Genomic DNA, 15,635 nt, shown 5'->3' on the forward strand with positions numbered 1-15,635 from the left:
TACATTTTTTGCAACAGGTAAGTGTCGATTACTTATGCTTGGGAATGTATTGTATTCTACAATCATAGAGTTTAAATCTAGTTAAACTAAAGTAAAAATTTACCTCAATTTGTAATGTTTATTTTGTCTCTGTCAGAGCAAAACCGGGGTTTCTTTACACCAGTTTCACACTCAATTTTTTTAGTATGATACATTACGTTAAAAAATCATTTAATTTTTGTTATAATAATCATTTGTTATTTTAGGATGGTACGAGCTTACAAGCGAAGCTGGATTCTCGCCATTACGCAGACTACCAAGAGGAAAAATATTGGAGTGTGTCTACAAGAAATTGCAAAATGGCACCTTCACACAACGCAGGGCTGGTATATATTTTAAATACCAATGGAAACTATAAATTACAAACTAAAACAACAACACACTAAGACACCAGGTAAGCAGCCAGAGAGTAAGAAGATTCCTCTGTTTTCTACATTGAAACTATGAGCGACTACGGCTTTCCATTAACCTTCAAGATCTAAGTTATAATGTTAAGTATCAATGAAAGACTGGGTAAAATAGATTTGCAGCGCTACCTCCAAAAAACGATTTTAAACGAAATAAATTTTACTAACGATCCTGGAGAGAAACAAGTCATGTACGCTGGAGAACCAAATACCCAGAAAAGGTTTGTAAGTATTCTAAGTCCAGTACTTCCATGGTGATGTGTGGAAATGCAGTTGGTGAATTTCTACGACCATTCGGGGTTTCAAAAGCTACTCAACTGGGATCTTAGGTGGAGGAGGTCCAAAATACTGCCGCTACCGAAGCATCCAATGAGGATGGGTTCAGAATAAAGAAATCGTCTGAAAAAAAATTGACAACTTGTCATCTCACCTAAATATAAGTGTTTTCTATAAGTGTAAAGATAAAAACTTTCATTTTGTATGTCTGCCTCCCAACAGTACACATCTGATGCAACTTTTGATGTTACCTTTTTAGGTTCATGAAAATTATGTGGAGAAAAGATGTGAGTGATTGGAAATTAACTCCTGAGAGTATGAGTTTGCCCAGATTAGCAAAGATCAGCTATTAAAATGTTTTGTCTTTACGAACATCGGTCATTTAAAAAACAGATAATGCATTTTCTGTTTTAATTTTCGTATGTGTTGATTTAATTAAACAAAAAATTTAAAAACTTGTTTTTTGTTTATTATTAGCTTATTTTACATTACTCTCATCAAGATTAACTTCTTTAAAAGTCTTGGCTAAACATTTTGCGAGTTTATTACCCATTTAATGAAGTGAATGTAATTTAAATCTAAACAAAGTATGTTTTTGAAGACCAAACTTTTGCTTATTTTATCTGATATCTATGAAATGGGTGGTTTTATAGGTCTGGGACGTGTTTTAATTCAATTGTTCTGTTCATTTTACATAGAATGTAACAAATGTAACAACTATCTTTACGCCATAAGAACATCGGTTTCACTTTATTTCCGTCCTTTCCTATAAAATCGGGCGAAATCTTTCGCTAGCCGTAGCTCGCAATAAAAATCTTCCGGACATATGTTTATATAATTTTTGTCAATATTTTAATGAGAGGAAACCATCTGAGAAGATTGTCGGGTTACTCGTGGGACAACCTGTATATCTTAGAACACAAAAGGTATAAAAAATAAGTTTTTCTATATTAATTAAATCTTACGGCGACATTTGTGCAAAGACGTCTAAAAATGGTGAATGTAACCCCGGTTGACCCAGTACTTATTTTCATAAAACCTGAGCGTTCACATTGACTATATACTGTAGTTCTTACGATCAATTGTTTTTTTAGCCAACATTTTAAGATCCACTGTTCTTTAACATACCAATCATATTAACATAATAAGCTACGTTTTGTTGGAATTATTCTTCCCAACAAATATATTATTTTTAACTATCATGTCTAATTATCGCTCGATGAAAATTTTGCTTGTTTGATATTAAACCATTAAAAGCTATTTCTTTCAAGAATTAGGCGTCCGAATACCAGTTTGGATTTCAAGAAAACTTTACAATGATCTTTTCAATCAATACTGTTATTGAATAAGTATTACAGTCTTTTGGGAAAAAGTATCGCAATTCACCTTGCAATCAGATTTGTGAAATACATTCGACAGTTTCAACCATGATTAATTTTTACTGACATTACAGAATAGGGGGTGAGGTTAGTTGATCCTACCTAACTTTCAGGAAGCATGGGGTATTTTGCCTTGATGGTCCTAAGACCACTTGGTAAATTCAATACCCTAAAGGCTGTTTACTACAAATGAGTATACTCACATCGGAGGTTGATTATGTTTTTTTTTGTACTCGGTGATTCGCACAAACTTTATAAAGTTAAAAAATAATGAAACGTTCGAATTACCTGGTTTAATTACAGGTTATTAAAATCATGCAAACAAATTTTAAATAATGCATTGTACGAGTGTTTACATTTTACAAACTGCCTAATTCTATAAGTTACTTATCATTACAAATGACAAAAACCTAGTCACTTCACACCACTACTGATTAACACGTCAACCTACGTTACAAAATGCACTATTTAGCTCTATAGTTTACTCTTCACTAAGATTATACAATAAAATTTCCTTGCAATTAAAAGTTTTTTAATGTGGTTTAAAAATCTAGAAATGTGTTTAAATATTATCCGACTGGCTCTTTAATATGATAATGTTTTAAGAAATATAGATTAATCTTAGACAGTGCAACTTAACTATTGTAATAATATACAGGTATATTGTAGTTAAGAGTAAGTCATCATACATTGATGAATGAGAGTAAACTTAATGATAAGTAAACAACGAATAAAATAGCTCTATCACTACCCTTCTTTAGCCACAGTTAGTTAACCAATAACTAACAGCCCAAATGACTGCAGAGCTTTTGTCGGTATCCTGGTTTTGTCTTTATATTGCTATTTACCAAGCCACATTTTTGTTTTAATTAATTAAAGAATGAAAAGAAGCTTTTATCTCATTAGTAAAAATCCAGTTTATAATAGTTATGTTTTAGTATGAGATTCACTTTGTTTTATCTTCTTTTTTGATACGTAAATAACAATACTCAACATACTGTTATGTGTTCGCATAATTATTTAAAAACTTCGTAACTCTCGAATACTGTTATGTTTTCTTATAACAATTAAAACAACTTGTAACTCTCGTACGGATCAAGTGTGACTGCCTGTCCCGTAAAGACAAAGTTACAACATCAGTTATTATTTTATTTAATAGATGAATATGTGCTACATATGCTTTATGCCTATATCATGAATGTAAAGACATTCAACACGATAATTCTATTTTAATTATCCATTTGAACTTACATTATTATGCTTCATAATAAAATTTGTTACCAACATTCTTCAACTTAAATATTTTAATATTTCTGTTTTTTATTTGTTTAATAATGCTTCAATTTAGTTTTTCTTTATTATATTATTTTATAATTGATTCTTATTTCTGTTTTCATTAGATTAATTATGTTTTATTAGATTTAGTTGAGGATGAATTATCACTCACTCTCATAACTGATCTAAAGGTGGTTTGTAAATTTACTACAAAAATCTTTGCCATCGCCATTAATTTATTATTACGATTGAGTTAAATGTTTAAAACCTAAAAAAATTGATATTCAGATAGTGTAACAGGATAGTTAGAATTTAGAAAACAATTTTTAAAGAATTTAGATTATTATTTTAATAGATGAAAATATAAGTACATTAAGAATACGAGTGTCAACTAGCACAAGGAACTACTATTAAGCTGGTTAGTGAATGTTATGATTGATCAGCTGATATTAAGTTGGCAATTTGATTGAGAATAACACCTGAGCAACACGAATGTGTAATCAGCTTTTTCTTTCTAAACAAAAATACTCTCACAAGGATTTGGAATTTTTAGTTTTATACATCTAAAATCACTGTAAAATAATAAAAAATTTCTTTTAAATGTAATACATATTATCATGGTGGTATAACTATGGTGTTTACTGTCGTATGAAATTATGTGTGATTAATTTAGTTTGATAATTATATTTAATTTAGATTTCAATCTGTGAACATTCAATCATTTCTCGTTATATTTATGCAAATAGAAGAATTTATCGTAATAACAATTGTAATGAACGAAGCAAAAATTTTATCTTTCGACTTGATTATGTAATATTTTAGATTAATTATGTTTTTCCTCTCCATATATATATATATATATATATATATATATATATATATATATATATATATATATATATATATATGGAGATGGATATATATATATGGAGATGGAGATGGATATATATATATATATAAATCAGCTAAACACAGAAATTTTATGAAAAGGTCTCATAAGCCTAATTGTATGATAGTTAACAAAACTGTGTTTTGATTGGATTTTATATATTATATATATATATATATATATATATATATATATATATATATATATATATATAAACAAAGTTTATTATAGTAACAATTTTTTATGTATTGGTGTAGTTCAAAGAATGCAGAACTTATTGCTCATTACTGAGTTAAAAATTAAAATCCAATCAAAACACAGTATTGTTAACTATCATACAATTGGGCTTATCAGACCTTTTCATAAAATTTCTGTGTTTAGCTGATTACAAAACCATGTGCATTTAAATATCTGTCAGGTTTACCAACCATCTAGTATAATACAGATTTATTTCAAACAACCAGACATAAAAAGGGTTTACATAAACTATATGGAAACCCACCAGTATATGGAATATATGATTGAAAGTATAATTGATACGGTATTTTTGAAATCAGTTACAGTCTACTTTTTTTTATTAGTAAAAACGGGTCATTGTAAAAAAATGTTATTGAAACCTACACCACCTGATTTCTGGTCTGGAAAATTGTTTATTATAATATTTTAAAATCAATTATAAATTATTAATATAAAATTATAGGCAAAACATTCGTGTAGATTATATGTGAAAACGAAAAGTTTTATCATAGGCACTAAAAATAGAACTATGACAGTGAAAATTATAAAACCAAAAATGTTTTTTTAGCGCAGCGGATTAACGTCCCAACCAATAATTATCTTAACAACTTTGATTTGTTTGTCTTATTATTTGCTCGTTTATTAACTGTCTTTTTATTAACTTTGTTCATGTAATGTTCGCTGTATCTCTTATAGTTTCCAAGATCTATCAGTGTGCATAAAATATTTTTATATAATAAAAATATCTGTTGATGTTCGGACAAAGCAAACTCTACAACATCATTATTTATAATATTGCCATCAGAATACGTAGGATTGCTAAGAATAAAGACAAATACAATAATTATTGCTCTTTGTTATACCAACACTCATGTGAGACACTTAATTTTAAAACGAAACTAATTGTAGGAGAAATGGTCGCGCGCTGTTTGTACAAACGAAACTGTGAAGTGATCATTGTTGGTATTAAATACAATGCCAAGCAGACAAGTGACAATGACAAAGTACGGTAGCCTGTTCAGTAATTGACAGACTGTCGTTTAGTTGAAATGATGACAGTTGTAGATACATCATTAACGTCAGCACTATCGTACCTTAGTATTTAAATAAAATGTGAATGACTACTGATGTGACAATATCATAAAGCGCCAATTCGATCAATGCTTTGCTCATGCCTTAGGATTGAATTACCACTGCATGGAACTATATTTTGCTATCAAATTCAAAGGATAAAATATACAATAACTGCTAGTTGCAGGAATAATGAATAATTGTGGTACATTATTGTCGTCCAAGATGAAATGTAACACGTAAAAGCATATTTATGGGAGTGCCGATTGTGAGTGGTCTAAGACAAGACATTGTATCTGAACCAAAGATAGTGTAGGTTCAAGTCCCATCTGTGGCCATAGCGTTTTGTATGAGCACCATCTAGCTTATTCTATTTGATAAGGTCGTTATCAGGCCAGTGACTCATGAGGACAGGCAGGGCAAGGCTTAACAGGGGATCGGACTCTCCTTAAAATGAGTTATTGAGTTGCACCTTATACACATGTGCTCCATTAATCAGTGCGTACGCCAAACAATGCATATCGAGTTCTAAATTCAACTAAAACAAAAATAATAATAATTTTTGGATATTTGGACTTTTATAACACAACAACTAAACCTACCGAGTTAAATGTTTACAATAATATCATAACGACATTCACTAATACAAGCAATAAAATATTCGTGTACAAATATATGCAGAGCTAATGCGGCGCCTCAAGAATTAAAAACGTAAAATCGTTCTCACCTTTTTAAACCGCAACGTTAACCGTCGTGGAAAGCATAATTTAAAATGTTACTGTTGTGATTGGTATCTTTAAATTTTCAGGGTTCATATTCCAAAAAAAAAAGAAAATTGTAAATACTTAATTACTTTTGCTATAGGTGTACTGTAAAGTAACTTTATTTTAGTTAAGTGACATGAAGGACATTTGTTTTGTTAACGTGAATAAGAAATAAAATACATTTATGTAGAAATGTATAATCTAATAATGTCATAGATTTCAATAGAAATTGAAATAAGGGCTGCATATTAAGTAATATATAATAAATTTCGAGAAAATGTATGAAATAAATACTAAGTTACACTGAAATGTTTACAGTTATGAAATTGTTACACAACAATATTTATTGACATTGCAGTTCATTAAGGAAAGGAATACGCATACATATGCTGCTAATATTAACTCTAGTTGAGAGAGATGAAGCGGTGGAATCAGTATTACTGGCCGAGAGCCATTACTGGCCGACAGCACTATAAATGTGGCAACACTGTAATGCTGTGGTCAAGGTTTCGCGTCACCATATACATGTGGTGTGGCTTCTATGTGGTTGGACTGACATCAAATTAGGTGTAGTTAGAGTTTCACATGAAAAGGAATTCTCATAGATATGTTCACAATAATAGCTCTACGCTGAGAGGGATGAAGCGGTGGAATCAGAATTACTGGCTGAACCAATAGAGGCGAACAGCACTATAAATGAGGCAACAGTGTAATGCTGTGGTCAAGGTTTCGCGTCACCATATACATGTGGTGTGGCTACTATGTGGTTGGACTGACATCAAATTAGGTGTAGTTAGAGTTTTACATGAAAAGGAATTCTCATATATATGTTGCTAATATTAGCTCTACGCTGAGAGGGATGAAGCGGTGGAATCAGAATTACTGGCTGAGATCCATTACTGGCTGACAGTACTATAAATGTGGCAATGTAATGCCGTAATGCTGTCAAGGTCCCGCAACTCCATATACATGTGGTGTGGCTACTATGTGGTTTGACTGACATCAAATTAGGTGTAGTTGAAGTTTAACAGATAAAGGATTATGCATTGGATTTCAACAACAGGACTGGTGGACCGAGATGAATAAGGCTTGAACTTGAAATTTCAATTATAGTGAGTTTTCATTTAATCGAAGTTAACGCAATCAATAATGTACTGAGGGGAATGAAGCCGTGCAATCAGTAACTGCTTAAAGCTATCATTGTCTCATACAACTATTATCATGGCAACGTGGTAATAATATGGCTCATGTTCAGCTTGACCATAAACATGTGGTGTGGCTACCAAGCGTGGTTACCGTGTGGTGGGGATGTACTCTGTGGTTGAAGGATGACATCATATTAGGTGTATTTGGAGTTTTAAATATAACGAGTGCTCATTGTTCGTTAAGAGTTCGTTGTTTCGTTGATATCCCTTTAAAGGATGGTGTTCTAAATATAAAGCATACATATTTTATTAAATATGTAAAAACCAGATTTCCAGGTAGGTGTCAATATACCTTCAAATTGAGATTTTTATAACATTGTTAGAAAATGTATGCTGAGAAAATTGTTTATCGGAGCGTCGAGTCCAGCGACCCGAGTCAGTCTGCGCCGCGGAGCGTCAAATTGCCGACTATTCGTCAGACCCTAGGAAACAAGAGACTTACACTCCGAGGGTCTCCTGCTTTCTTTGCTACATTTTATGTACAACATACTAAAACAATACGAATAAAATCACCACTCAGTATTTGTAATAGATAGTATGTACAAGTATAGTATCCAATAGTACAATAGTACGGAACGTATAATACTTTTAGATATATATATATATATAGAATATAATATAATTTTATATGTCGTGAACTTAAAAAATTAAATTTGCCAATTTAGTATAGAGCTCTACAGAAATGAAGCTTATTAACATAAATTCTATATAAAAGTTGCCTATATACATAGTTCTACAAACAAATGTATATAATTTAAATGTTGAATAACATCCAATTAGACCGCCTGAAAAAATTAGAAAAAATCAGATATTTTTTTGAAATTGATTTATGACGAGGATTGTGAAGGAAAAAGGATTTTACTGATATTTGCCATCGTTCAGTGAAACAAACAATCAGTAACACCATACTCAATACGATGTTAATGAGGTATATGGCAAAAACCTTATATTACAGTTTATGATATTAAAAACTTATTGCTGATGTTAAAAGCCCTCACAAAATAGCTCCACATTATTTTTGGATAAGAATAATTTATAAAGATAGCTATAAAATCAGTTTGGAGAAACTATTTAATTGGGGTATTTTACATTGCAAGACTGCTAATAATCTGGTTACTGCCTATTCACCTCACTAAACATTCGTATGTAGGTTCATTGTCATCTAAATAAAATATCGAGTGACATTGAAGATATCTATTAATCACTAATATAGCTGATGGACGAGAAGATAAATTTCCACGTTTTTACCAGGGAAACTATACAAACATTTGTAAACTATGAACTATACGGAAAACATACATTTTTAGCGGAATTTATAGCAAAATACTGACTTCTACTTATCTATTTGTAGTTTTTAACTTTGACAAACCTTATGATTTATTCATTTTCTTACTTTAATCAGACTTTGAAGATAATTATCTTCTTGAGAGTTTAAAGATATTTACCAATCATTACTTGTTAATTAGCTGAGCGTTAGACAAGCTTACCATTTCAGGAGCTGGAAATAGTTCATTTCTTTCTGTCTGAACATTTTTACACTAACGTTACTTATATATGATAATGAGGAGGATAAGAGAAGGGATTCTTTATATAACCAAAGGAAATTTCGACTGACTCCGTGACGGGGTATGTCAGCGCAGTGTGCCGATTTTCTAAATTGAACTTAGAAATAGGGAGGAATATTGTTTCATATTTTGGCCTAAAACTGTAACTCGGGCTTCCCAATCATCTTATAACACTGTAGTTCAGTACCTTTAAAGTTAATGTTTAAAAATTTTAATGCAGTTAATATAATTATTTAAGTATACGGTTTAGTGACAATAGTCTTTCTAGAAAGAACATGTTACAGAGAATCCCTAGCAAATTATTAAGGCATTTTGATTTATTGATCTACTTGTAGAAAGGTACTGTTTTTTATTTAAAATTATAAAAGCTTTCATTTTATTTGGTTACTTTTTGTATATATGTATAATATTAAGAAGATAAGTAATAAAACACTAAAATGAGGTATATTGTTTTTTGAATGTCGTTATAAATTACAAGGAGATCTCTAATTGGTCTAAGAGTTTTCAGACCATAAAAATCCCTTTCATTTTGAACTCATAACAAAAAAGACAGATGATCAATTAGTTTAGACTGAATAAATTTTTTCATTATTAGAATAAATATAAAAAGTGTAACTACGTGCGTTTTTAATGACCAACTGATACGCATTCAGCTATGAATTCGGAGCTTTGTATTTATGTATCAGAAATGTGTCGTGAGTAAACGCAGCATATCTTAAACTTGAACTATTCGTTCCGTTCCATTAGATTAGATGTTTTGCGTTTCTCGCATAAACATGTTATATGCCGTAAAATTGAATTTTGTTAAGACTGTTTAGACGGTATACGTAAATTTATTTCATACTATCATTAAAATACACATGCATAAATATTTAAACGGAACTTTAATTATATAAACGTTTTTATAGACCAATGACAGAAGGGAACGTAGTACAAGTACATGCTCATTTTCAACGATAGAAACTACGCACTCTGATTATATAACAAAGAAACGATGTGTTTTTAAAAGTGGCAATACGATCCTCAGAAGTTTGTACTGCCAGAGTTGTGACAACAACTCCTATGGTGAGGGGGGAGATTATTCAGGCGGTGTACGTGTAAAATACTGGAAGTACACCCTCTGTGAGTCTCATTGAGACGGTGAGCGTGTACAATACTGGAACAATACCCTATAACAGTCTCATTGTGACAGGGTGCGGGTACAATACTGGAAATATACCCTCTGGGAGTCTCATTGAGAGTGTACAATACTGGAACAATACCCTATAACAGTCTCATTGTGACAGGGTGCGTGTAAAATACTGGAAATATACCCTCTGGGAGTCTCATTGAGAGTGTACAATACTGGAAGAGTACACTATTAAAGTCTCATTGAAACAGTGCGTGTAAAATACTGGAAAAATACGACGTAGCAGTCTCATTGAGGCAGTGTGCGTGTACAGTACTGGAAAATACCCTCTGGGTGTCTCATTGAGACAGTATGCGTGTACAATACTGGAACTAAACCCTCTAGGAGTCTAAAAAACCACTATCCGCGAGGTTAATTCTCCAGACTTTGAACTTGTTCAGTCCTCGCTTGACATCCTTACGAGTATCACGTCCTATAACCGTCAGAGACATTAAAAGAGTATACTTTTGTTGTTTTCCAAGTGTAGGGAATTGCAATGCAGTTATTCCTAATAAACATTTATGAGGTACTCATAACGAGAAGCACTATTAATTTTGTCGGTTGCGTATCGGACAGCAATATTTTAATGCTGAAGTCACGCGTCACAGAAAGTTCAATTAATAATTACCATTATCATTTTTCACTAGTCTCCGATACCAATCAGTGATATTGAAATGAAACTTCTGCTTAAAGCGTAGTTTTTAATTTAAAGTTTAACTACTTGACCCTATACTCGTATAGTTCTTATGGTCTGAGGCTCATATTATTTCTTATACGACAGTTCATACATCGACAGTGCAAGAACGTCAGATGCGGATCCGTCTAAGAGGCTGGAATATAAGGTCAATATTTACCAAAACTGGTTGCCAAGTACCAGTACATAATACTGTCCTCAATATTGTATTAAAAAGATTACAGTGATATCTGGCAACGAGATGAGAACTATTCAACAAAGACGACACACTTATCACCCGAGTGTCAAAAGTCTCATCATGTGTTAATCAACTGCTTAGATGGTAAATGTCCAAACAATACTCGTATGCTTGTAGCAAATCACCATTTTAAATTTAGATTTACGGGTAAAATTCGTCTTAACAGCACAAAATCAAGAGAAATCTATTTGTAATATCGATCTCGGTCAGTTTCAACTGTTTCTCAGTTTCAACTGAGGTTGTAAACCTGCTCCTGTAATCATACAGACAATACTGTGCCAGTCAATCGCTCGTACGACTACAGTGAGCCTGACATTGTAACCTCTGATGTACGGGATAATGAGCATCAGTAACTCCCATGCTGGTGCATCTGTAATCGTGAGGTTGTAAGCCAGCTCCTGTAATCATACAGACAATACTGTGCTAGTCAATCGCTCGTACGACTACAGTGAGCCTGACATTGTAACCTCTGATGTACGGGATAATGAGCATCAGTAACTCCCATGCTGGTGCATCTGTAATCGTGAGGTTGTAAGCCAGCTCCTGTAATCATACAGACAATACTTTGCCAGTCAATCGCTCGTACGACTACAGTGAGCCTGACATTGTAACCTCTGATGTACGGGATAATGAGCATCAGTAGCTCCCATGCTGGTGCATCTGTAATCGTGAGGTTGTAAGCCAGCTCCTGTAATCATACAGACAATACTGTGCCAGTCAATCGCTCGTACGACTACAGTGAGCCTGATATTGTAACCTCTGATGTACGGGATAACGAGCATCAGTAACTCCCATGCTGGTGCATCTGTAATCGTGAGGTTGTAAGCCAGCTCCTGTAATCATACAGACAATACTGTGCTAGTCAATCGCTCGTACGACTACAGTGAGCCTGACATTGTAAACTCTGATGTACGGGACAACGAGCATCAGTAACTCCCATGCTGGTGCATCTGTAATCGTGAGGTTGTAAGCCAGCTCCTGTAATCATACAGACAATACTGTGCCAGTCAATCGCTCGTACGACTACAGTGAGCCTGACATTGTAACCTCTGATGTACGGGATAACGAGCATCAGTAACTCCCATGCTGGTGCATCTGTAATCGTGAGGTTGTAAGCCAGCTCCTGTAATCATACAGACAATACTGTGCCAGTCAATCGCTCGTACGACTACAGTGAGCCTGACATTGTAACCTCTGATGTACGGGATAATGAGCATCAGTAACTCCCATGCTGGTGCATCTGTAATCGTGAGGTTGTAAACCTGCTCCTGTAATCATACAGACAATACTGTGCCAGTCAATCGCTCGTACGACTACAGTGAGCCTGACATTGTAACCTCTGATGTACGGGATAATGAGCATCAGTAACTCCCATGCTGGTGCATCTGTAATCGTGAGGTTATAAGCCAGCTCCTGTAATCATACAGACAATACTTTGCCAGTCAATCGCTCGTACGACTACAGTGAGCCTGACATTGTAACCTCTGATGTACGGGATAATGAGCATCAGTAGCTCCCATGCTGGTGCATCTGTAATCGTGAGGTTGTAAGCCAGCTCCTGTAATCATACAGACAATACTGTGCCAGTCAATCGCTCGTACGACTACAGTGAGCCTGACATTGTAACCTCTGATGTACGGGATAACGAGCATCAGTAACTCCCATGCTGGTGCATCTGTAATCGTGAGGTTGTAAGCCAGCTCCTGTAATCATACAGACAATACTGTGCTAGTCAATCGCTCGTACGACTACAGTGAGCCTGACATTGTAAACTCTGATGTACGGGATAACGAGCATCAGTAACTCCCATGCTGGTGCATCTGTAATCGTGAGGTTGTAAGCCAGCTCCTGTAATCATACAGACAATACTGTGCCAGTCAATCGCTCGTACGACTACAGTGAGCCTGACATTGTAACCTCTGATGTACGGGATAATGAGCATCAGTAACTCCCATGCTGGTGCATCTGTAATCGTGAGGTTGTAAGCCAGCTCCTATAATCATACAGACAATACTGTGCCAGTCAATCGCTCGTACGACTACAGTGAGCCTGACATTGTAACCTCTGATGTACGGGATAATGAGCATCAGTAACTCCCATGCTGGTGCATCTGTAATCGTGAGGTTGTAAGCCAGCTCCTGTAATCATACAGACAATACTGTGCCAGTCAATCGCTCGTACGACTACAGTAAACGTGACATTGTAACCTCTGATGTATGGGATAATGAGCATCAGTAACTCCCATGCTGGTGCATCTGTAATCGTGAGGTTGTAAGCCAGCTCCTGTAATCATACAGACAATACTGTGCCAGTCAATCGATCGTACGACTACAGTGAGCCTGACATTGTAACCTCTGATGTACGGGTTAATGAGCATCAGCATCTCCCATGCTGGTGCATATGTAATCGTGAGGTTGTAAGCCAGCTCCTTTAATCATACAGACAATACTGTGCCAGTCAATCGATCGTACGACTACAGTGAGCTTGACATTGTAACCTCTGATGTACGGGTTAATGAGCATCAGCATCTCCCATGCTGGTGCATATGTAATCGTGAGGTTGTAAGCCAGCTCCTTTAATCATACAGACAATACTGTGCCAGTCAATCGCTCGTACGACTACAGTGAGCCTGACATTGTAACCTCTGATGTACGGGTTAATGAGCATCAGTATCTCCCATGCAAAGTTCAAGCAGTATCACAGCTGATAAACCTACAAATAAACTACAGTTTCCCCAAGGAACTCGCCGTGGGCCGTGGTGATACTTCTCAAATATAGGTACTATTGTCGGCAATTTGTTTCTTATTTGTTAACTAAATTCATAGAAATTCATAATTATAATTAATAGAATAGGCCTAATATTTTTTGTAGCAACTTCACTTGTAAATTTACTACCGTGTTTTTGTTTCACAATATTTATGGCTGTAGTATCCGCAGAAAAACAAATAATATAAGTAAAATTAGTAGTCTTTTTATTTTTCGACTATTATATAAGCATTGTTTCTTTTACACAAATTATTTTTCAGGGATACAATTACAATTCAAACATAGTTTTAAATACTCTTATTAAAATAATTAAAACGTTGAATGAAGTAAATGTAGGACTGTACCAGAATAGAGTATTCTTGGATTAAAATTACTTTACAAAAAATTATTTGTTGACAACTACACTGTATACAGGACATGAAGTGATAATGGCCAAGAAAATAAATCTGTTAAAATACTTATTATTGACTACTAGATAGCACATATATAAGGGGTCACTGTAAAGGAATAACAAATTATTTTAGGATTTACTAAAATAACAGGAACTGTTCTAGTAAGAGGGAAATTTCTAAGCTATAACATTATTTTTTAGTTGTTTCGTATTCAGAATCTATACAATATTTACAATAAGCATAAACATAATTCATTAAGATTATATTAAAGATGTAACCTCTCTTTATGGAATAGAAATTTAATTTGTTATTTTTTTAACAAAAAATGATATGTTTTATATAGTTTTAAAGTTATGTAAGGCTATTTAAAATGCACAATATATTTAATTGTAAAATGCGTTATTAAAAATATATTATCAAAACAATCAGAATAAAGGTGTTATATACAATAAATTACAAGTTCGTATTATATTATGTTCGATTAATTATGCGTTTTACAGCACGATGAAGAAAATTTGTGAGTATTAAGCTTTTAAAAATTTAAGCACTAAAGCTATTGTAATCGTGTAAGAACTATTCATTTTTTCATTTTTATTTAGATCTTGACTTATTTAATAACTTTATGGCAAAAAAGAGTTAATATTGTATAAAAAAGGTAGAGTTACTAGTTTGTCAGTGTAGTCTCTAATCACAATGCAGTATACACAAGGGAGGTGAACATATCTCCCGCAGTTTGGCGGGTCGTGCTCGCACATTTGTGCTGCTCATTGGAACTACTTTACCGTTTTAATTTGAATTCCAGCACAAACAGATAACACTGCCCCAGTAATACTTGCACATTTACGGGTGCACTTTTTATACTGAGCTGTTTTGTCATACCTCTAATGTACACGGTTTATTCAAACAGTAGCTGTATGTGTTTGAAGATTATAAGAATTGTTGAATCCACTGTCATTTATGTTTATTCACAAGAGCTAGCTATACGTAAGCTTAAAGCACTGATAAAACTATTTTTCATCATTCGTTGCTTTTTATCACTGTTTTGGCAATATATATCTTTTTTAATCAACTGTTCTCATTATAATACCACTGTGAACCGAAAATATCCAGTTCGAATGACTTATTAGAGATAACTTGTTTGATGGACTCTTTTACTCCATATAGATTTAATTTATTACTTTATTTTATTAGTCGCTATTTCATTTGTCAATATTTTAATTATGATGAGAAATAAGCTAGTTCGCGTCTTTAACATCCAATGTTTTTAATG

Source organism: Homalodisca vitripennis, chromosome 2 (assembly GCF_021130785.1).
Source record: "Homalodisca vitripennis isolate AUS2020 chromosome 2, UT_GWSS_2.1, whole genome shotgun sequence".
In the NCBI taxonomy this organism is placed as follows: domain Eukaryota; kingdom Metazoa; phylum Arthropoda; class Insecta; order Hemiptera; family Cicadellidae; genus Homalodisca; species Homalodisca vitripennis.